This window comes from Lissotriton vulgaris, chromosome 9 (assembly GCF_964263255.1).
Source record: "Lissotriton vulgaris chromosome 9, aLisVul1.2, whole genome shotgun sequence".
In the NCBI taxonomy this organism is placed as follows: Eukaryota; Metazoa; Chordata; class Amphibia; order Caudata; family Salamandridae; genus Lissotriton; species Lissotriton vulgaris.
In genome coordinates, this window is record NC_141697.1 from 457,494,536 (window position 1) to 457,518,060 (window position 23,525).

Sequence of the window (23,525 nt, forward strand, 5' to 3'; positions counted from 1 at the left end):
AGACTGTAGTTGATGTGTGCGTGAAGTTATTCTGCGGTGAGGGGTCAATGTGTTAAAAGTTTCTATCGGCCTTTATAGAAAGGGCTTATGAAAAGAAGGGTTGTGCATGCATCATCTTTGTATTAACGCAATGGAGTGGGTGTTTGTAGTGACGGATTCGGCAGAGTTATCAAGTTACCCAGCTCTGTGCACGAGTAGATCATCCAGTCATGTTTTTTGCGTTGCATGCCGGGATTTGTAGTCTTGTTTAATTCATAATAAAACCACGACAGCAAGTCCCAAAATGCAAAGAAAATGTCTGAACTAGAGGAGCAACTAAGTGTGAGACTGAGAAAATCGAGAGCTCTGGTTCTGCAGTTTAGGTCTGTGGTTGGTGTCTGCTATGAGTGGGTCTGTAGGGATGGGTTTCTGCACTAAAGGGCTCTAGTGAGTGGGTTTGCAGGGAGGGGGTTCTGCAGAGAAGGGTTCTATAGAGAGGATTTCTGCTGTAAACAGGTCGTGTGGGGCTGTGGATTAACATAAAATGTCTGCCCCACCCCCTGCAGAATGTGGATAGGGGCCCTTCATTCTCCAATATTTTTCAGATATTCATTGGTCTTGGGACAGAATGTGACCCCTTGGTGGATGTGGGGGCCCATGTGGGGGCCCATGGGGGGTTGCCCCCCTGTGCCGACTGGTGTCCCCCGTGGTGTGGGGTCCCTAGCAAACAGTCGTTCAGTGAACAGGTCTGTAGAGAGGGTTAATGCATTTATGTTACATGTAGTGGGGACTGCCAAGGCCCTCTTTAGTGACTTGTTCGCTTCTGCAGGAAGTCTGTGAGTGGCTCTTGAGTACAGGGTTCTGCAAGGACTTTCTCTGCAGTTAAAAGATGTAGGGGATGTCTGGCTATCCCATTTCTAAGTGTGTCTGGGAGGTTCTATATAGTGAAGGGGTGTAGGTGGTATCTGATATAAGTTGTTAGGTTGTGCAAGGAAGTTCTCTGCAGTAAAATAATGTAGTGGCTATTTGTTATGACTATCTGTTTACAAAGGGGTTCTGCTGGGAGGCTCTCTGCCAGGGGTTGCAGTGGGTGTTTGCTGCAAGTGTCTCTTTAGTCAAGGGAGCTGCAGGGAGCTTCGCTGCAGCGAAGGAGTGTAGTGGGCGTCTACTATGCGTTGCTCTGCAGTGAAGTGTTCTGCAGTGAATGTGCCTGCAGACAGTGCACATACGCAGTGAATAGAGAGCGGGTTCCTGTAGTCCAGACCTGCTTGGCATATTTTACCAAAGCTCTGTCTTGCAGCTCTAGTGTTTGTGTGTAGTTTGGAGCTGGCGTGGGCCTGGCTGCCTGGAAGCGGCGGGCGGTAGGACCGCGCGGACCGCGAGGGGGTGCCCGGCTGGCAGCCAGTCTGGAGGGAAGGGGTGAAGCGGTACCCGGACCGGGGAACAGAGCCGAGCGCAGGCCGCCGAGGATCAGCGGAGCCCGGGGGAAAGCAGCGGAGCAGCCCGGCTTAGGCCGCAGCACCGCCCGCAGCTCCCGCACGGCATGGTCCGAGGCGGATCCCACTGAGCCGAGCCAGGCTGTCACAACGAGGCCGCCCGCGTCAGGCCTCCATGGGCTGAATGAGTGCAGGAGCCGCAGCGCCCACCCTCCTCTCGGCAGCAGGCCCCGGACCCGGAGACCCCACATTGCGGCCGGAGCTGCCTTACGTGTAAGTGATACGAGGCCTGGTGCCCACACCCCCACCGCCCGCATCACCCTGAGAGGTCTGCAGAAGCATGGCACATCCACCCCCACCCTGAGACCTACAGCACCCTGCCGGGATGTCTGCAGCAAACCCGGGTCCTATATGGCTACCCTGAGACCGGCAACACACCACCCGACCCTTCTCCCCGAGATTGGGCCCCCCACCCGCCCGCCCATGAAACGTACACACCCCCGTGGTGATGCCTGTCCACCCCAGACCAGTAGAACCATTCTGAGAGCCCCACCCTGAGAGATGTATCCACTTGATAGATTTCATTCAAGGTATGTTACCCACCGAACCCCGAGATATGCCCCTCCTTACCCCTCATCTCAAGGTTTGGAACCCACCCCTGAGATGGCAGCTAGCATGAGAGCAGCACCCCTGAGGGATTCACCCCTGAGAGCCGTGTACCCTCCTGACGCCTATACTATCACCTCCTTTTCATAGAAATGCCACTTCATCACCCAAAACGGCACCCCACCCCAAAGAATTGCATGTCACGCTTAAGAAAATGTCCGAGCAAGAGGGTGGGGGCAAAATATAAAAGGATGTTTTACAGCTAGCGGTCCACGTTTGCAGTGGATCCGCCCTGCCTTGGGGGCTGCCCTTGTGGTGTGAACATGGGGAGTCTGGCTCCCCGCCCTCTTGCCTGTTTCTCACTCGCACATACTGCCTTGCTCTGTCTGTAGTGGGTGCCACGAGGGGCCGTGTCTGCTGCTGCTAAGGGTTGTTTGCTGCTGCTGAGGATGGCGTGTTCAGCAGGCGCCCCTTTGTGTAACGCTTCCCATACAGTCCGGTACGTTGCCGCATGAGCTCACCCCACAGATATGTTCCTCGCGGACCTGGGTTTAATCTGCCGGCAAAGGCACCGGTTTGTGCTTCCATAGTATTGTTACATCCTTTGTGGAGAAAGGGAGGGGGCTGCAGCTTCCTGTTAACTCTTCTCCCACACAGTGAAAGCATCCAAAGCTGCGTGTGTAGACAGACACATGATTACTTTAAATGTTTTTATTTTGTAACCGCTTCACTGACGTTGATATTTCTGTACAGCAGTTCTTCAAAATAATGCTGTTGTTCTGTCTGTAAGTTAATGTATTCATTTTTTTAAACTTACTATTTTGATGGTCTAATAACCTTTTTATGCACCACCCATCATGACTCCTATATTTTGCATGATGTTGCAGTTAAGATGCAAAACATTTGTGTGCAGACGTTTGGACTCCTCAAGACTGAATACTCTTTGTTTATTGTAGTTCAGAAGTTTGGAAATTGGCATAGGGTGTGGTTTGGAGCACGCTTTCCACTTTTGTTTTCAAAGTCGTTACTGTAGCGCTTTATACCCCAGTTGTGTGTCATTTGGGCATGTCTGCCTGGCTTCAAACGTCCAGTAAAACAGGGCGCAGCAAAGCGAGCTTCCAGGTGACTTTATCTGGGGACGCAATTTTTCCAGTCCAGGGCGCTTCTGTTACCATAGCAAACTCCTATTTTACGACACTGATTCAGTTGAAGTAAAACTAAGGCCTAACCTCACCGAGTAGCTAGGTCAGTAAATATGCGGGTAGGTTTGGCGCCTAGTGTTCACCCGTAGCAGGGATTTTGTTTTACTAGTAGCCATCAAATAAGGTTGCTTTTATCTATTAATGTGTTTTTTTTTTATTTTACAATGTGAGACGCCGAGTACGACCTGGGATCGAATGTTGCTGAGTCTTGTATCAACTTGTCAACTCTGGGAATCAGTTCTGTATTAGTCGCAGAATTATTACAGCAGACGCTATCATTTAACTTACTGTTTCCGAAACGAGTGTGGAGACTTCTACAGTACCGCGATTCTGCAAAATCCTATAACAGCCAGTCCCAGACCCTGAATATTATTGAAGTATTTAGGCTTGACCCGCCAGCTGCACATCCTTTTTAGGTCTGGTTAGAGACCGCTTTAGCTGTGTGTTTGACCTTTCAATATCTACATAAAGAGAGGGGGGCAATAAGGTAAGCCCTCTTGATAAAAGCCCAATGATCTGCTATTTGTTGCTTGTAAGTCATTTGTTATATGGAGTTTTTCCTCTACACTCGCATATGACCATTACGTTATAACATAAGCTCTTGAAATATTGCATGGAAGGAACACAGCTCTTTTCCTTTCTGCCCAGGGCATATGTTTTAGCACTGATAACCTGTAGCCAGATCTACATATACAGAATAAACGCATGCACGGGAATAAAGAGCACAAAGCAAATGACAACTAGATTTGTTTGGAGAAAATGATGTTGCATATTATTTAAGCAAGGTATTGGGGTAACCTACTGGCAATCCAAGGTAAGGTGGGAAAGGTTAGATTTAAACTGGTCGTTCCTGCCTGGTTAGCTGACAAGCATCAAGTCTGCACAGCATCTGGCCCTGAACCTATGGGGTTAACAATTCATCTGGACCCCACAGTACAGGAAACTGAACCCATGTGCCGGGCAAAGCAATACCAGGCAAGAAGCAACTTGCTCATGGGAAAAATGGGGTCCTACTGATTTCATCCCAGAATATTGTCTTTGAGTCCCATGTGGGCTCTTTTTTGTGGTGGTGTCTGCACCATAGTCCTTTTGGGTTGCCACCCCACTAAGCCTCTGGAGGCTCCAACCACCAGTACCAATGATCCCACCATTTCGTGTATTGGTATGTGGCCTACATAGATTCATTCTTCTATTTGCTAGGCACACTGCCTATTGTGGCCGATTGTGGCCACCACAGAAAAGAGAAAGTGATAATAAAATGAGTTAATTGAAATGTAAACGCAAAAGTGGGATATGAAAGGCAGGGTTGCTGGGTATTGGACGCTGATTCATGTTTAGTTGGAGACCAACTTGGATTGCATGCTTAGCTCTAGTTGGTGTCCGCGACTATCAAGCAATAAGATTACCTTAAAAGGTTCGTAGCAAAAGTGGCTAACATCACAAGTAGTAGCTTCCCCTCAAAAAGAAAAAAACCTGTAGTAATATTTTCTCACTAAGAATATGGAAGCAATAGCCAGACACTAAAGGCAAGTATATTGAGTGCTGGAACTTAGATTTTTACAAACTTGGGATTCTATCATATAAGGTGCATTTGGGGATTAATGAATGACCCTTTTATTTTTGTGTTTTAGGAAAAATCAAGTTTTTTTAACTTTCGGTCATTTGTCTTATTGTGAGTTCTCTGTCGGAAAGACAGACACTGATATGCATCTATCATACTTGGTATGTCACAAGTAAATTGCATAATTGAAGTGGTGTGGCTCACTGGTTAGAGGCGGCAGACCCGGAAGCAGAGAACTGTCCGGGACCAGGGTTCAATTCCCGACGCGGCAGGGTCGTGGACCAGGGTCAACGGACTCGATAATTCTCGCCTCGGTGCCTACTCTAACCAGGGATCACACTCGGCAACTCTGGGCATTAAGCTTGCCTCATCTCTACAACGGCCCCCCACAGACGCTGGGGATGCCTGGTTTCACCTTGGAGATACCCAGAAGGGACCATCTCACAGGGAAAGCCAGGACGGGTTCCCCAGCGGTCTTCAGCGCCAGGACACCCCGAGATGGGGTAACAGTGCGCTTTACAAGTGGATGTATGACGGTACAACGCGTACCGTCACAACGCATACCTTTACCACGATGTTTACCATTACAAGTATCATCATTACATTACATTACAATTGTTTTGCTGAGATTTACTTCATTTCACTAGCTGCTTCATTTTAAAAATGGGTTCTTAGGTTTTCGTTCAACTAAACAAACACCAATTACATATCTACATCATAAATGTTCTTTAGAAAAGGAAGATTCAGACACATATAGAGCGATCTTATCGTACAGATTTTTATTCTTAATTACAACTCAAAGCCTTAATGTTTCGTCCTCACTTTAGAGGGTCTTTTTCAAGTCTTATGGATTGTATATGACATGGCTCGAAGTGGGAGCTAGTTCACAACTGTAATTGCAACTGGTCGCCATTATGCCCCTTTATGCATTTATATTGGTTTACATACCTTAAAATGGGAGCAGACTCTCATAATTTTTAATGATCTGTATATGATGAACCTGTGAAGACCATCCATCTTTCTCTGAAATTGAGTACCTATCGTATCTGTCTTTAAAAATATAGGCATGTGGCGATTCTCCATACACAAAGGATCCTTTTTATTAAATTACTGCATATTATACCTTGCTCCCGCTTGAGCCTTTTACAGTCAGAATTTAAAAAGATTGTTTAAAGTGAGTAAAAACACTTGTTGGCATTCACGTTGTGTCAAAAATAAAAATCCATCTGATCAGAGCCCTCTACACGTGTTTGACCCTTTGTCCGAAGGACATTTAGGATTCTGGTTGCGCAATTGGCTCTTGTTTTGTAAATAGTGCCTAAACCCTTCACTAGCTTCCTGGAGTTGATTGTACACACGCGAGGCAGCAAGATGTGCTCCTGTTTTGCACTTTTACATTAATCAAGGTTACATAATATGACTATGTTGCTCCGAACTCAGAATATACTCAGAAGAGTACAATATGGTAACCACTGTCACCTTCTCCTTGTTTTGGAGTTTTACTTGTCCTTGTGCTGCTACTTTTTGATGCTTTACTTAGTAGAACTTGTGAGATTCCAAGATGAGTACACCATCTGATATTTTTCAAATTCAGAGAAGCCTACAGCATGGTTTAAGATTCTAAACAAGTTCCTCTTCTTAGCAAATGTCCTGTGAGAAGGAGCTACTCCCAACTGTATCCCATTTCTTTTTTCGTACCCTTACAGATTGACTGCTTAGGCAACAAAGGTCCATGCGTGGGTGTCTAGCATAGGGAAGGGCACCTTTTTCTGCCTATATTGGAAAGAGCACGTTTAAAGTAAAGCTGAGGTTTATCCACAAAAGTGAGGCAGGGAATTCAGTCCATCAGTAACTTCCACCCCATAGGCAGGGCTATAATCCTTTGGGCACCAATGTGTGGATGCTCTAAGCTCTGACAGATTGCTTTCCCAGTAATATTTGGCCGTATGTCAGTCCATTGAAGTACATTACTTTCTGGTGTGCCTAGTCCATTCTGTACTATATTTTACAGCTGTCAATTGTCTGACATACACTGCCCTCACCAGCACCCAAGTTGATTTCAAGTTGTTTTCCGCTGCAGCTAACTTACATATGTCTCATTTTCTTTTTTCATCCTTTATTCCCTCCTACGGTTTTCTTTATTACAGGCAAAATGTATACAGGCATGCCATTGTTAATGTCCTGATGATGATCCTATATCTTTTGTAAGGATCGAAACACCGTCTACTAGTTGTACGCCATATAACCTCTTTATTTAATACTTATTATGTGTAATGGTGTTTACTCTATAATTTGTTTGTCCTACCAAAATGTCTCATACAAACAATTTACTCTGCCTGAGCCTTTTTGTTTCATGTTGTATGTCCTTCCCGCTAAGTTGGATACAGGCTTGTGTCCCACTTTATTTGTTTCTTGCTGAATTTTGTGTATATTTAAGCAACTATATATTAAAAACACCTGTCCGGCTGGACAGCTGTAAAGTATACTACTGATTGGGTCTATATTTATTGTTTGCTCCCAATAATCCTTGTCTAGGGACCATTGTCTTTAGAAATAATTGATTACCCAAGGTCTCTGACCAACCTTATTTGGGTTCCCTTGTTCTTCAAAACATGCAGTCCATTCTGGGCAAATACCTTCAATCCTTGGGTGCTACCTCCTGGGGAGAGCATTTTCAGGATGTGGCATTCATGGTCTTCGAGTGATGCCACAAACTGTTGGCCCATGGCTCAGGTGTCCCTATGTGGTTTTTTTAGGGTGCAGGTCTTGTTTGTGCCTTTAATCATTAGGGTATATTATTTTATAGAGAACACTGGTCCCTATTTTGGAAGGAGAAATTACATTTAGACAATAATCATACACTAAATAGTTAGTATGTCTTTTGTGCAGTCGGACAAGAATTTATTATCCATATATATATGCAGAGTTAAATTGTTTAAAACACTTGATGACAAGTGGTCACAGCCGTGACCCACAGAACATTGAGACAAAACAACAAAAACAGAATGGCCAAAGGGCAAGGTGAAATACGTCTGTACACTCGTATTTGAAAAATTTACAGACTAAAATCATTATTTTGTACACCATTGCACATTACAATATTGCTTAATCATATTGCATACGGCGTTTGGGTGTCGACGACGTTTCGGTGCCAGCGCTAGATACTGGGCATCATCCTCAGGACAATTAAATAAATCATTGTTGTATTCTGAATTACAATTACACTATGCCTTTATCGCATTACTGTACAGGGAGAGGTGAACCTACTCGTTTTTATGAAGGCGCAGTGATCAGTATAAAAGAAGGTGCAGTGATCAGTATTAAAACGCAATGAACTGATCACTGCGCCTTCTTTTATACTGATCACTGCGCCTTCATAAAAATGGCCACCTTATAATAGGAGCCCCTCCGGCAGGCCACACTTTTACTGTTACTCCCCCAGACACTAAGTACTCTAGTCCATGGCCATTGCGCCTTCTCTTTGCACTCCAAAATGTAATTAATATATAACGAGTAGGTTCACCTCTCCCTGCCTACGTAACTAAAGTATTTTTTGAGCACTTCTTAGCGAGTGCCTCTGTGAACAGGATAAACTCATTCACGCCACTCGCCGTTTTTTAATCCTTACTTACCGACCTGTTGCCCCTCCCAGTTACACAGCTCGCCGAATTTTAAACCCACAAAAGTCACTATTTTAATATGCCTAGCAGACCTTATGTTTATCAACATATGTTTTCTCTTTTTTCCCCCCTTCTTTCCCTGTGTCAATTATATGTACAGTAATGCAATAAAGGCATAGTGTAATTGTAATTCCGAAGACAACAATGATTTATTTAATTGTCCTGAGGATGATGCCCAGTATCTAGCGCTGGCATCGAAACATCGTCGACGCCCAAACGCCATATGCAATATGATTAAGCAATATTGTAATGTGCAATGGTGTACAAAATAATGATTTAAGTCTGTAAAATTTTCAAATACGAGTGTACAGACGTATTTCACCTTGCCCTTTGGCCATTCTGTTTTCGTTGTTTTGTCTCAATGTTCTGTGGGTCATGGCTGTGCCCACTTGCCATCAAGTGTTTTAAACAATTTAACTCTGCATATATATAAAAAATAAATTCATGTCCGGCTGGACAAAAGACATACTAACTATTTAGAGTATGATTATTGTCTAAATGTAATTTCTCCTTCCAAAATAGGGACATGTGTTCTCTATAATATGATACTACCCAAGGTCCCTATACTATACCTTTTGGGTTCCCTTGTTTCTTTGTAACTTTAATCATTAGGGTACCACTTTTTGGAGTGTGGCATCTTCTTCATTGTCTATGTACTGTTTGCCTCTAGTCACATAGATCTCATTCTCCTGCTTTTCACCTGCCCCCTCCACCTTGGGCTTCTGTGACTCCCTCCACCCAGTTGTTGGTTACTTATTTGAGAGTGTTCACTGTTCTGGTGGATGTTGCCTTTGGCCACAGAACTGGGCTTTCTTTGCTATGAGAGGCTACCCATAACATACCCTGTTCCCTTAGTGCTTTTGCCTCTGACACCTTCTTCCTCTGTCCCCTGCTGCGGCTCCTGTGCTGTACTCATGAGCACACATTTGTTTCAACAGCAGTCACCCATACGCCCTGGGTGATTGCCTTCCTTGTAGATCACTGAATGCAAGTGTGGTGTTTTCAAGGTAAGATGGATTAAGTATACAGTTGTCACTTTGATTATTTTTCTCTAGTATTGTATTGTAAATTCACCTTTCAAAAATAATTTTGAGGAGAATTTTGGCACAATAGCACTGGGCCTCAGGGACACCTCAACCTGCTGGAACTGCGACTTGGGCAAAGGGGACGTAGAACACCTCCTCCTTCTGTGCCCGTCAATCAAGGGGTCATGGGACGGTGTGTTTGACCTAATAGACAACATGTTCAAATCCAAAATTGTAAGAGACTTTGCCTCACTCACCACTGCATTCACCCGAACTGATCTCCCCTCAGATGGTGATAGAGAGCTAATGGACCTACTACTAACCGCAGCAATCAAACTAGTGCAAACAAACTGGAAGGATTCCTCCAAAACTACGAACAAAGGGTGCCTCAACTGGGTCACCCACCTCAGAGGAGCGGACAGTCTGGCACTGCAATGCTCTCCCTCGAAAGTGACCTCCAGGGGCCTGTAGGAAACCCTGGACAAAAAACTGACCCCGTATGAGCCACCATAAAGAACTCCACAGCATAACTGGAAGTAAGCCAAAGTGACCGGGATGTAGGACAGAACTTGCCCCGGACAGTCGGAACGGTATTGTTTGATTTACGCCTGTCCTATCCTTCTCCTACAATTACTCCTACTTTCCTTTTCCTCTGCCTTTATACCTTTAATCCTACCATCAAAATATAGCCAACACAGGGGGACCCTTCCGAAAATGTACCCTTTTGTACCTTCACACCTTGTATTCTCAGGGGCGGGTAGCCCATATAACAATTGTTTTGCTGTATGCATATAAAATCACAAAAAACTAAATGCAAAATGTTTCCATCATGTTAGAACTGTCCCCAAACCAGGAATAGGCTGCAGCCTTAATAAAGTTCCTTTGGCATATTCATTCACTCACTGACCCTTTCACCCTGCTGCAAACCCATCCTTTATTCCACACACTCCCCCATTTATTCACCTGTTTAGCCAGCATGTACTCACCCATTCATTTATTTATATATATATATATATATATATATATATATATATATATTCTCCACGGTATCCATGCATTAATCCACTAACTCATCCATACAAGCATACAATAATCTTTAGATTTATTCAGCCATTGAAAAATTCTAGCATTCATGCAGTTACTCAACCACACACACATTCACCAGTCAATTGAAGACTTCCACTTAAAAAAATCTTTTAGGGCATGATGTACAGTCCCTCTCTAGTTCTCTGGCTCTCATATCGCTGCCCTTGCTCACCTTCATGGATTAGAGGCATCTGCAACCATTAGGTGTTGGTTGGGGATCACAGACTATTCACAGCTCTGCTCCATTAATGCATTTAGTTGTGAGGATGGGCTGCCTTTGATTTTTACATATCCACAGTTCTCCTCTAATGTCACCTGCTAGCCATTTGACTTGCTTTTGCAACCAGATGCAGGGGGTACATAGTCCATGCTTGTGATCAACAGCATATAGAGGGCAAGCGTTCACACATTCTGTTATCCTTGCACTCATGCATTCGTTCATGCACTCATCATCAAGACTCTCACCCACTAGTCATTCTTTCATATCCTCATTCATACTTCCTTTTACCCAATCTCTGATTCTTCTTGCTTTTAGCTCCTCGCCCAGCGACAAACACATATTCTAATCAGATTTTATTGCTTTTTCCCTATCTTGTCTATTTTCTGTCCTCTGGACAGGACATTTTGGGCCTGCTAGACATCAGCCTCGAATATGTATGGCTATGGAAAGTTTGCATTGCTGACATCACAAAGCAGGCGAAAGTCCCAGGTTCAAGATTTTGAAGTCCAGCATGGATACTCGTCGGTTACCAGAAGGAGGAGTCAGGATCCAGATTTTTCAACAGACTATGGGGTGTGCCTGCTAACCGAGAACATGTTTTAGAGAACAGTGGTCTCTATTTTGGAAGGAAAAATGGACAACCACAATAATCATACGCTCAAATAGATCGTATGTCTTTCGTCCAGCCGGACAAGAATTTATTTTTATATATAAGTTCAGTTGATTTGGGATTCAAAACATTAAATGACAAGTGGGCACAGCCGTGACCCACAGAACACAAGACAAACCAACGAAAAAACAGAATGGCCAAAGGCAGGGTATAAGATGTGTCTGTTTATATGTGAATAAGCTTAAGACAACAATGAACTATCCTTTGTCCTGAAGATGATGCTTTATATTGTTGTGAATAGCATCGAAACGTCGTCGACACTAAAAGCACCATATGCAATATGATTTTATAATATTGGAATGATCAATGGTGTGAAAATGGATATTTAAGTCTGTCATAGTGATTACAAACAAACAGACACATCTTATACCCTGCTGGGTTATTGAATAGACAGAGCATGCAGCTCCGGCTTGAATGCAGGCATACTCTGTGTCCCTCAGTCTCTTAGTTCAGTGATGGAGGCAACACTTTGGGAAGGGATTCAGACACCTAATCCGAAAGTATCGCTAGCCTCGCCAGAAGAAAGAGTTTATGGGGCCTACTTTCCCATTTATAGTACCCAGTGTTCTGGGAGCCACCAGCAAGCCCTCAACCTCAAAAAAAGTAAACCAGGCATTGAGCCATAGCACTTTAAGGTGTCAACTTTGCTACCTGTATTCGTTTGATACTGCACTTTTTTTATATCATCTCTGGGTTTGATAGTCATATCTACATGTTCTTACACATTAGTGTCATCTCCAGCTCATGAGGTTTGCCATCTCAAACAAGCATAATCAGTCAGCACATGTTTAGACCAAGGTCTTGGCTCCGATAATCACACTGTTCTATAACAAGAGTTTCTAGCCACCCTTATCACACACCTCCACGGGCAAACAAACGGTTGTGACTTGAATATCTCTGACATTGCACGCAACTTAGAAGTCTTATTTTGACTTAGTTCAGTCTTGACAGATTGCCCCAAGGTTGGAGATAGATCCCTTCCTGTTTTATTATATGTGGACGACGCGGTCGTTATGGCCTGCAACACTCATGGGTTGGATCTACTCTTGGCCAGGTATGTGACATTTATGGGGAACCTTGATCTGTTGGTCAGTGTGATGGTAGTGGACCCAAAATCAACAAGCAGCAAAACCTTGAAGGTGGCCATTCCAGTCTGGGTAAAGTAATGGCATTCCCTTAGCTGGACATCTTATTTGCTGCCAAAAATTGTTGGAAGCCATTGATTGAGGCCAAAAGATCTGAGCTTTTTAAAACCATGGGGTCGGTTTCCAGCTTTGTATATAGGTTAGGCTTGCGGGTGCGCAGGGACCTTTAAAAAAATTACCAGGCTAAATGCATATCTCAACTCCGATATGGTAGGGAGGTCTGGGTTATGCAAAATTGAATAGGATTAAATCGGCATAGAATACATTTATACGCCAGATGGTACAGGTTCCACATTCAACCCCAGCATTGTCGGTGCAGGTGGAGCTTGGCCTTGCACAAGTGACGGACCTGATGTCCCTTATTGTGTTGGATTAAGATTTGGAGCAGGGAGGAATTAAAGCTAAATCAGTTGATCCATGTGGACTGTTTAGCTCTTGATTAAGCACACAAAATACTGTGGATAACCTATGTTAAGGCAGCTTTTGCTTCCCTAGGTAGGTCCGATATCTGAGAACCCCACCTCCCTGTGCATGCATGAATTGGGGTGTGTTGAAAGGCTGTTCTTGAACTGTTCCTGTTTTGAGAGAGAGCATTGGAGCTGCAGAAACCATCTTTGCATTGTCATATGCTGTTGAAAACCGTGCAGGGGTTGGAGCCGTATCTAGCCAAGGCCCGTTCACATCAAGATAGGTTTTTATTGGCCAGGTTTAGGTTTAACCAACTTCATCACCTTTTGGCATCTCTATGTGGGTGGGCACGGGTTGAGGTAAGGTTGCCCTGCAGCTGCAACAATAAGTCTCCTCTGGACACTCTGCATTTTGTAAAGTTTTGCTCTTATTTTAGCAGGCAGAGGAAGCGGTTCTTAGCTCCTTTGTTGAAGTCCCTGAATTTTAACGAAGTTAGGCCAGCCTTGTTTGCATCTTCAGATTCTTCCAAATGAATGTGTTACTTTTACTGTTTTATCATTTTTGCTAGCTGCTATGGCGTCAAGGAGATTGAGACTTGACTAATAGAAGTTGTGTCTGAGAGGATGTGCTTTACTGTTTTATTGACTATTACCATTTTATGGTAACTTTCAGTAATGGTTTTTATAATTAAGATGTTGTTTGTACTCTTTATGGTGATCTTATTAACAGAGTAAAGATTTCTAATTGGGTTATGTTTCCGCTCATAAAATAAAATGCCATCAGATTAATCTCTTACCATTCTTCGTAGAGGAATAACACAAATCATTCAGGCAGTGACTCAGAATTCAGGATTGCATGGCAGAAATGGTACTCTTAATGGCGGGTCCATGTTCCAGCCATATCCACTCATGACTCATCTGCAGAATTAATGACTACACAGCTTCAAAGAGTATGGGTTTGCTCAGGCAGTGCTGTACAAGTAAGGATCTTCGTTCCTTGGCATGCACAACTGAGTCTATTTTGTAATTCGTGTAGGATTGTTTCTCACTGTTGTTGGTACTGTTATTTTTGAAGTTACAGTGGGCAGGTGCTGAAGCTTTTTGTAACACACCAGACGAGCTAACAGCAGAAAAGGTGCCAGTGAACAGATTGGGTTGTTGCTCTCTTTTTGCATTAGTTGCGTCTTCAGTTAGTCATTTTGTTGGATTCTTTTGGCTCCCACTAGTATGCAGTCCCGTCATTTTGAATCCAATGGTTTGTGTGTCATAAAGTTTCTCTCATGAGAGTTGTTTTTTGGCCAGAAGCCTGTTGTGTCACTATTGAGGCACCTCGTCTTGGGTCTCGCCTTAGACAGCATATGCTCTGTCTATTGTGAAACATTTTGTTATCTTACAGTGGGCTTAGAGACAAGCCATTGCTTACCGTTTGTTGATCTAATTGTCACTCTCATTTGTTAGCATGCGTCGGTTTTCCTTGTTCTTGTGTGTGTCCATTCTCTGGAGCATTGATGCAGTACTATTGATAGAGTGCGCAGGTCACCCGACTAACTCCGTTACCGGATAATGCACACTTGGGCCCCTAAAATACTAATTTCATTTATATTTTAATCAGGTAACCTACACACTCTCATCAGCAATTCAGTTTTACTTCTTTGTAATTCCCTGTACCTGACTTGCCACTCCTTGAAACATGTACCTAAGATCACAATGGATCAGGAGCTAGCTGTGGGATTAAGTAGACAGCAACAAAAAAATACCATGCAACATTGAAATAACAGTTGTACTTTATAATGACCACAGACGCAAGAAGTTTTCAACAACTTTATCTAATTCTCTTCTTCATCGTATGCCATGAGCCACAAATTTACACAGATCAAACTGTCTATAACTACAATTAAAAATATTGTATAGCTATGAATGAGAGTAAGAAACATTTAGAAATCGAAAAATAAAGGGAAGGGAGAAATGAGGAACACGCTATTTTAGATCAACAGACTTTCACAACTTCACTAAGGGCGGGTAAAGAAAGGGAACATACTAATCAAAGTGGACTTTCGAATTTCACTAATGGTTCATAAGAAACGAAACTTATGCAATTTGATTTATCCAGATGTGCTTATTCTCTAAAGGGAGGGTAAGAATGGAAAAAACTATATATGTAAACGATTCTGCATTCAACTAAGGGTAGGTAGAGAGTGGAGCATACTAATAGACAAGTTTGCACGAAAACCTTATTTATAGAAAACAGGGTAAAGGACGTAGGCAATTATGCTTTATTCAGGACAAGAGAGAGAAGCTTAGATAGACAAACATCCACACTCAGTTATATTTACCTAGGATAGGTTGAAGACTAACCCTGGCCACGGGTCAGTTGGGAAAGGCGGGAAAGGAACCTCAAGGACTTAGGTTGCTAGTAGGCGAGCAGGTACAGCTCATGGACAATCAGGACAGGATAACCCCAGGATTTGGATCAGGACCGGGCTCACCAAAAGGGTACGTCCAACACCTGCAGCTTCGGATGCAACGCCTGCGCTACCCCCTCTCTGCAAGGAATCTGCCAATAACCCCGATTGGGTTCTCGAATCTCCCAGCAAAGTGCTTCGCCAGCACTTAAGGTTTCCCAAACCCCGACTGAGTCTGTGGAAATTACGGACAGAGTGCTCCGCAGCTCTCTGTATCAATCACCTATAGAGTTCGTTGGGTCAGTGACAGGTCAGCTATTCGGACAATTTCTCTAGCTAAACCTAGGCTAGTTATACTGTTTTCGGGTCAGTGTACCACCCACCAATGTTGCACGTGAAAGGTTCCCTAAATTCTGATTGGTCAAAGGAGGAGGTTAGGTCATCACATTACCTAAATTGTAGACTTTCTCAGGCTTAATATTCATTTTCGAACCCACCCCTTACATTCCAGTTCCCATGGCATAAGATTTATAGAATATAATAGGGTACACAGTAGTTTTAATACAAATGTTGCAAATGCAGGTACAGTTCAGCTTCGTCTTGCTGGGTAGCAGGTCGTTTCTCATGAACATCTTCGCCTTGGCTGCCAGCTGGCTGATTTCCACTGCGACCAGGTCATTTCCCCCATCACGTGACTGGAACCATACGGGCTTCAAATATGGAGTAGCAAGCGCCTCCCAGGCCCAAGGAATATGATACATGAAAAGTAAGCGAAAACAATTTAGAAACACAGAACAAAAAGAATACACTGTATACCATGATTGGCTATACTACACCCCTTACTTTATAATAACTATAGCATTAGGAGTTGGGCAGAACAGACAGCTTTGCAAAAGCGGCAATGCAAGCACGGAGCATGTGAGAAAACAAAGCGGCCATTTTAGCAGTACTGCGCATGAGCAACAAATTCCCTCCAGAACTGCGAGTGTGTCGCATCACATGGGTATGACCGACGCATGCGCAGACTAAATTCTCGCAAAGCAGCGACCATTTTAAAGGCAAGCGTTATTACTGTTTAGTAAACACATAGGCAAGCGTCTCTAGGACACCCCGTGTAGTGTAAAATGTTCAATATTAGTAAGACAAACAAGTTGAATTAGTCTAACGTTATTTGAGGTTCTTGATACAAGCAAGTCGCTTAACGTGCGAATACTTGCTCCATCACTATGTCCTCCCACTGCTCGCTTTTTCAGACACTACTTTTTCCCTTTTTGTTTATGCACTCAATGAAAGTGCAAGCATCTCCCTCGTGTGACTGTTTCCCACTTCTCTGCTTCGTCTCTCTCGCCCGTTTGCTTCTCACCACTCACCCATGCTACCTTCTCTTTGTGTGCTTTGTCCCCGCCATCTCCATGTTGCTGTCTTGCCCATATGATCCTCCCACCTGCAATACTATATTGCAGCTTCCCACCCAGGCCCTGTGTTGCTTTTTCCCCAACTATGTCCTGCGTTCCCTCCAACCCTCATCCTAGTTGTTGCTTCTGCCCCCACCCGCACCATTGCTTTGCTTCCTTCATGGTTTGCTTCCACCCACCTGCTTTAAAAAACCATCTCCCCTCCTGTCTTCCTTGTTACTTCTGTCGTTCTTCTCGCACCCCCCCAATCAATCAATCAATCAGCAAAATTTGTAAAGCGTGCTACTCACCCGCTAGGGTCTCAAGGCACTGGGAGGAGGGGGAGCCGCTACTGCTCGAATAGCCAGGTCTTGAGTTGCTTCCTGAAGGAGAGATGGTCCTGGGTCAGCCGAAGGTGGGTGGGGAGGGAGTTCCATGTCTTGGCCGCCAAGTAGAAGATGGATCTTCCTCCGGCGGTGGTTCTGCAGATTCGTGGGATGGAGGCGAGGGCGAGGCTGGCGGATCTAAGCTGGCGGGTGGGTGTGTAGAATGTGAGGTGGCTGTTAAGGTATTTGGAGCCCGTGTCATGGAGAGCCTTGTGTGCGTGGGTGAGGAGCCTGAACGTGATCCTCTTGCTGACGGGGAGCCAGTGCAGGTTTCTCAGATGAGCCGAGATGTGGTCGTGGCGGGGGATGTCCAGGATGAGTCATGCCGAAGCGTTCTGTATGCGCTGGAGTCTTTTCTGGAGTTTGGCTGTGGGTTCCGCGTAGAGGGTGTTCCTGTAGTTCAGTCGGCTGGTGACGAGGGCTTGGGTGACCGTCTTCCTGGTTTCGGTGGGGATCCACCGGAAGATCTTATGGAGCATGCGCAGGGTGTTGAAACAGGATGACGAGACAGCGTTGACTTGTTTGGTCATTGTGAACGGGGAGTCCAGGATGAAGCCCAGGTTGCGTATATGGTCCGTTGGCTTGGGGGCGGAGCCCAGGGCCGGGGGCCACCAGGAGTTGTCCCAGGCAGAGGGGAGAGCTCCCAGGATGAGGACTTCCGTCTTGTCTGAGTTCAGTTTCAGACGGCTGAGCTTCATCCATTCCGCTACGTCTTTCATTCCTTCCTGGAGGCTGGTTCTGGTGGTGGTGGGGTCGTTGGTAAGGGAGAGTATCAGCTGGGTGTCATCAGCATAGGAGATGATGTTGAGGTTGTGTTGGCGTGCGATGGCTGCAAGGGGGCTCATGTAGACGTTGAAGACGGTGGGGCTGAGCGAGGATCCTTGCGGAACGCCGCAGATGACTTCGGTGGCCGCGGTGCAGAACGGGGGAAGGCGGACTCTCTGGGTTCTTCCGGCGAGGAACGAGATGATCCACTCCAAGGCCGTTCCTTTGATTTCGGTGTTGCTGAGGCGTTGTACTAGGGTGCGGTGGCATACCATGTCGAAGGCTGCAGAGAGGTCTAGGAGGATGAGGGCGGCTGTTTCCCCTTTGTTGAGCAGGGACCTGATGTCGTCGGTAGCTGCGTTGAGGGAGGTCTCAGTGCTGTGGTTTGCTCGGAAGCCGGACTGCGAGGGGTCAAGGGATCCGTTTGTCTCGAGGAAGGTGGAGAGTTGTTTGTTGACGGTCTTCTCGATGACTTAAGCAGGAGCGAGATGGGGCGGAAGTTCTTGAGGTCTGTGGGATCCGCGGTGGGTTTTTTCAGGAGGGCGCTGAGCTCGGCATGTTTCCAGCTCTCCGGGAAGGTGGCGGAAGCGAACGAGCAGTTAATGATGTCTCGGAGATGGGGTGCGATGATGGTGTCTGCTTTGTTGAAGATGTGGTGTGGACAGGGGTCGGTTGGGGAGCCGGAGTGGGTGGTGTTCATCATGCGGGTGGTGTCTTGGGTGCTGACCGGGGTCCAGGGGCAGAGGGTGGTGGTGGGGGGGGCGCTGGTTCGGTTGTTGGGTACATGGATTGTGCGCCGAAGCTGTTGTGTATGTCGGCGATCTTGCGGTGAAAGAACGAGGCGAGTGAGTCGCAGAGGTCTTGCGAGGGTGTGATGTCGTTATTTCCGGCGCTGGGGTTGGAGAGCTCTTTAACGATGCTGAAGAGTTCCTTGCTGTTGTGGATGTTGTTGTCCAATCGTTCTTTGAATGTTGTCCTCTTGGTTGTGCGGATCAGCTGGTGGTGTTTGCGGGTGGCGTCCTTGAGGGCTGACATGCTTTCTGGTGTCTGGTCGTGGCGACCTGCTTTCTCGAGGGTGCGGCAGGTTTTCTTGGAGTTTATGAGGTCGTTGGTGAACCACGAGGCCCTCTTGCTGCCGGGTCTGCTGAGAGGGTTCTTCAGCGGTGCGAGGTCATCGGCGCAGTTTGTGAGCCACTGAGTGAGGTTGCGGGCTGCTTCGTTGGGGTCCTTCGTGTTGGTGGGAGGGTTCTGGCTGAGGGAGTTGGTGAGCTGGTCGGTGGTGATCTTGCTCCAGCTTCTGCGGGAAACCTGTTGCGGGTGGTGGTGGGTCGTGGTTCTCTCGAAGTTGAAGTGGACGCAGCTGTGGTCTGTCCAGTGTAGTCCGGTTGCGTGGCTGAAGGAGATGTGCTTGCTGGAGGAGAAGATGGGGTCTAGCGTGTGGCCGGCGTAGTGGGTGGGGGTGTTCACCAGTTGCTTGAGTCAGAGGTTGGCGAGGTTGTCCAGTAGGGCTGTGGTGTTGCTGGCATTGTTGTTCTCCAGGTGGAAGTTGAGGTCCCCTAGGAGGATGTAGTCTGAGGAGGTTAGGGCGTGCTGGCTGATGAAGTCTGCGATGGCTTCGCTGAATTGTGCGTGGTCCCGGGGGTCTGTAGATGAGAGTACCCCTGAGGGTGGTCTTTGGGTCAGTGTGTATCTAGAAGTGAAGGTGCTCGGCGGCGGTGACCCCCCACCATCACCCGAGTCGCTCCTATGCCCACATTGGCTTTAAAAAACACTTTTTTTTTTCTGACCCATCTTGATTGAGTACTAAAAAGGAAAAAAGTGGGTGCATCATTTTGTAAGCACAAGCATGCATGGTGCATGCGCCTACTAATTGACATGGCCAGCAACCTCAAAAGCTTTTTTTAAAAAATTCTTTAGCCATTTGCCCTAGTATCTGGAGGGTGTGCCGCATGGCTAAACCCATTATCAAAGCATATAGGACCAAAAGGTGCAAACTGTTTGCTTTATCAATGCTTGTGTAATGTTGCAGCCTGAGGTGTTAAGGTTAAGGACAGATCGCACTTCCCAAGTGATTTTATCCTGTCACTGACTGCTGGAGATTGTTCTTGCCTCTTCAGTGAAGGGTAGATCTTAGAACACAGAGAGCAATTGCACAAGTGCCTAAAGCCAGATATCCGCCTTGTGACCTTTTGTGCCTCCTAGATAGGGAGAAAAGCTTTAACTTTTACTCTTATTTCAGAATCAGATCAACAATTTCTTTGGCTTATAGCTTACCTGATGTTCTCTGCATTAGCTCTTCAGGGGCAGTCTACCCAAGGCACCAGAGTATCCAAGTGCCTGATTGAGTATGCTGCCACACCACTATCCAGCATTACGCATTGGGCGGAAACCAGAACACCTAGGTTCAGTGGTCATCTGCATTTGGAAACCCAGGGCCAGATGTACGACCCATTTTTGCATGCACAAACAGGTTTGCGACCCGTATGCGCATGCAGAAATACCAATGGGCCATGTACAAACCATATTTAGCAAATCGCTATTTATTTGTGACTCGCTAAATAGGATTTGCGACTCGCTATTAGGAAGGGGCGTTCCAAGGGCATCCCTTCCCAATAGCGACTGTCTACCCTATATATGAATGATTTGCGACCGGAATTGCGATTGCAAAACACTCGCAATTCACCGCTCTCTTCAAGAGGGTGGTAAAGCACTCGCAAAAAGGAAATGGTCCCAGGGGGACCCCTTCCCCTTTGTGATTGCAGGGAAAAATATTTTTTAGGGGCAGGCAGTGGTCCAGGGACCTCTGCCTGCCCTTAAAAAATGAAACAAATTTGTTTAATTTTTCTTTTTTTAAATGCATACCGTTTTCCTTTTAAGGAAAACGGTCTGCCTTTTAAAAAAAAACAGCTTTATTTAAAAGCAGTCGCAGACATGGAGGTCTGCCGAGCCCAGCAGGCCACCATACCTGGGAGGGCCAGAAATTCCCAATGGGGTCGCAATTTGCCTCATGAATATTTATGAGGCATGCAATTTGCAATGCCATTGGGAAAAGCAGAACGTGTCTCTGACACTGTTGTATATTGGCATTATCGACTCACAATTTTTAGCAATTTGCGGGTCGCTAATGCCAATGGTCGTACATCTGGCCCCCAGTGATGTATTGTACTTATATTAATTAGAAAGTCACAATTGTCAACTGCTATTACAGAGGTTTGCTGTTTCTTCGAAAATGTCAGACTGAACCCCAATGACCGTTTGTATTCTCTATAAGCAAGTACTGACATGAGTTAGGACTTGGGGGAGGTCGTAGTTACAGGTAGACTTCCTTACATTTTGTCCGGTACTTTCTGCCTCTCGACCTCCGCATGGCTTTAGACTTTTAAAGCTATATCGTTCATAAGAATAGCCAAGAGTTTGTCTGATATTCGGATTTCTGAAGATAGGGTAAGGAGGAAAGCATTTGTTTTCTGTTTACAGGTGGTAAAGACTGCAAGAGTTCCTCTTAGTGATATGAGGTCTCATCACAAGCAAAAACAATAATGAAAAAAGTAGGACCAGGGGTGATAGATGTTACTGCGAGTAATCAAAATATTAGGTTCCAGGAATTCCACTGCAAAACAAAACCTTTGAGGGCTTAGGAAATCAAAGACGTGTTAAACATTATTTTAGATAAGTGGAAAGAATTCCTTTTCCAGTTTTAAATTTACTAAAGTGGGACCAGTTATGAGTTAGTTTCCCATCTGTCTTGCTCGACTGGTTCTATGACTGTTTGGATCCTGTGTTGATGCTTGGCTCTAGTTTTATGTTCCATCTCAGAGGCTTTTTCATCCAATACGATCTAGAAGGATTCCAAATCCTTTGGATCACAGTATTCCTTTGTTATACGTTGGTAGGTTATACGCATAGTGGCTGGTTCCAAGAGTCCATACTTGATCCTCCTCTTTCTTAACCTAGGAAGAAGAACCAGTCACTGTTTCCTTTTAATGTTAGTAGAAGCTGAAAAATCGGCAGTAATAATGATCTGTGCATTGTCATTGGTATATGGACCATGTTTCCTCTTCCCTGATATGATCTGGCGAGCTTGTTGATGGCGAAGACTGCAAGCTAATACACTGCAAGGTTGAGAACAGCAAGGTCGATTCTTGGAACGGAATCTATGTGCCTGTTGAAATTCGAGCTGTGGGGAGAACGTGAGTTTCATCAATGTTGGAATGGAGTTTGCAAGGGATTGTAATATATAGTTTTTTTCCATCTGTTCAGGAAGACCTATTATTCTAATATTGTCCCTTTTACTACGGTCTTCCAAATCAATAGTTTTTTGTTGGAGATACCAGATGTCATGGCTATGATGAGGGAGATGATCAATGCTTGATTCAACCTCAGTGAGGCAGTTATCCATGGTTTGCATTCTGGATTAGAATTGGTTAACTTCTCCCCTTTGAGATTGTATCTCCAATGTATTGATGGTAACTGCGTTATTAACTAAGGTAATCACATTTTTAATGACTAGTAGTTCTTTAAGTAAGGTATCCATTGCTGTGGAGAAGTGCTGAGGGGTTACAAAGACTGAAGAATTGTCTGATAGGTGGTGTTGTCTTCAAAGCCTCGCAATATGTCGGGTACCTAATATGTTTAGATTTCGACATGAGTAAGGGGATAAGCGAGAAATAAATATGGATCACTTCCTTGTGCTGAACCCAGATCAGAAGTAGAAATTCAAATCAAATCCAAAACTGTGACTCCATCAACAAAGCAATTACTGCAATTGGTCCAAAAAATATTTCACCTCAAGAAAATGAATCTTTAAGAAAATGTGATTCTCTGCGGATTTATAGATCTGTTTCTAGTTTCTTAATGGTATCTTTTCAGTTTCCAAAAATCAATACCCCTCAAAGTATCCATTACCGTTTGAATGAGTCTCATCTTAGTCCCCATATTCTGATAATCAACACCTCTTTTCTGTTATTTCCCTTATAGTAATTTAGTAGATTGTAACTCCGATTGTAGTGGTGCACGGCATTGGCAAAATAACGGGTCAATAGGATGGTTTAACAAACCATCAAATCTCAAGAAATAATGGATTTTAGTCCAGTAAACAACCATGCTTTTGGGATGTGACAAACATGAAAAGTTTCTATTGACTATGGATAAGTTTAATAATATGTGCAAAAAAAGAAAAAAAGAGTTGAGGACTAGTTTCAGGCACCAGGAAACTCGTTTCAAGTCTTTGAAAAGTGAAGCACAACAGTAAAATCCCATATTTACTGTGTTACAGCTTGTTTGCAATTCGATGAGACTTCTGGTCATGTCCTGGTTGCAGATAATGTACACACACAAAAGGTCGTTCCCAGCCTCTTCCTCTGATTCCCGTGTCTGCGTGGAGCGAGAAACAGTAATTAAAAAAAAAAAGCTTTCCCAGACAAAGGATTGCCGCTGTTTCTATGGATCTTCCAATTATGCTTTCTGTGCTGATTGGTGCATCGGGGAAGCCAGAGAAACGTTTGGGCCTCGCTCTCTTCCCCGGAGCCTCACAGAAGAGCCGCCATTCCTTTCAACGCCAA

The 23,525-nt window shown here is 45.0% G+C and overlaps 1 protein-coding gene across 1 annotated transcript in view; it reads left to right on the top strand.

Moving 5' to 3' along the window:
• The first annotated feature begins 1,161 nt into the window (after nucleotides 1-1,161).
• Nucleotides 1,162-23,525, top strand: part of AKT1 (AKT serine/threonine kinase 1) — a 441,526-nt gene continuing 419,162 nt past the window's right edge. Inside the window, exon 1 of the mRNA XM_086937905.1 lies at nucleotides 1,162-1,688. The gene's annotated coding sequence lies outside the window, so the exon portion shown is untranslated. The remainder of the gene's footprint in view (nucleotides 1,689-23,525) is intronic.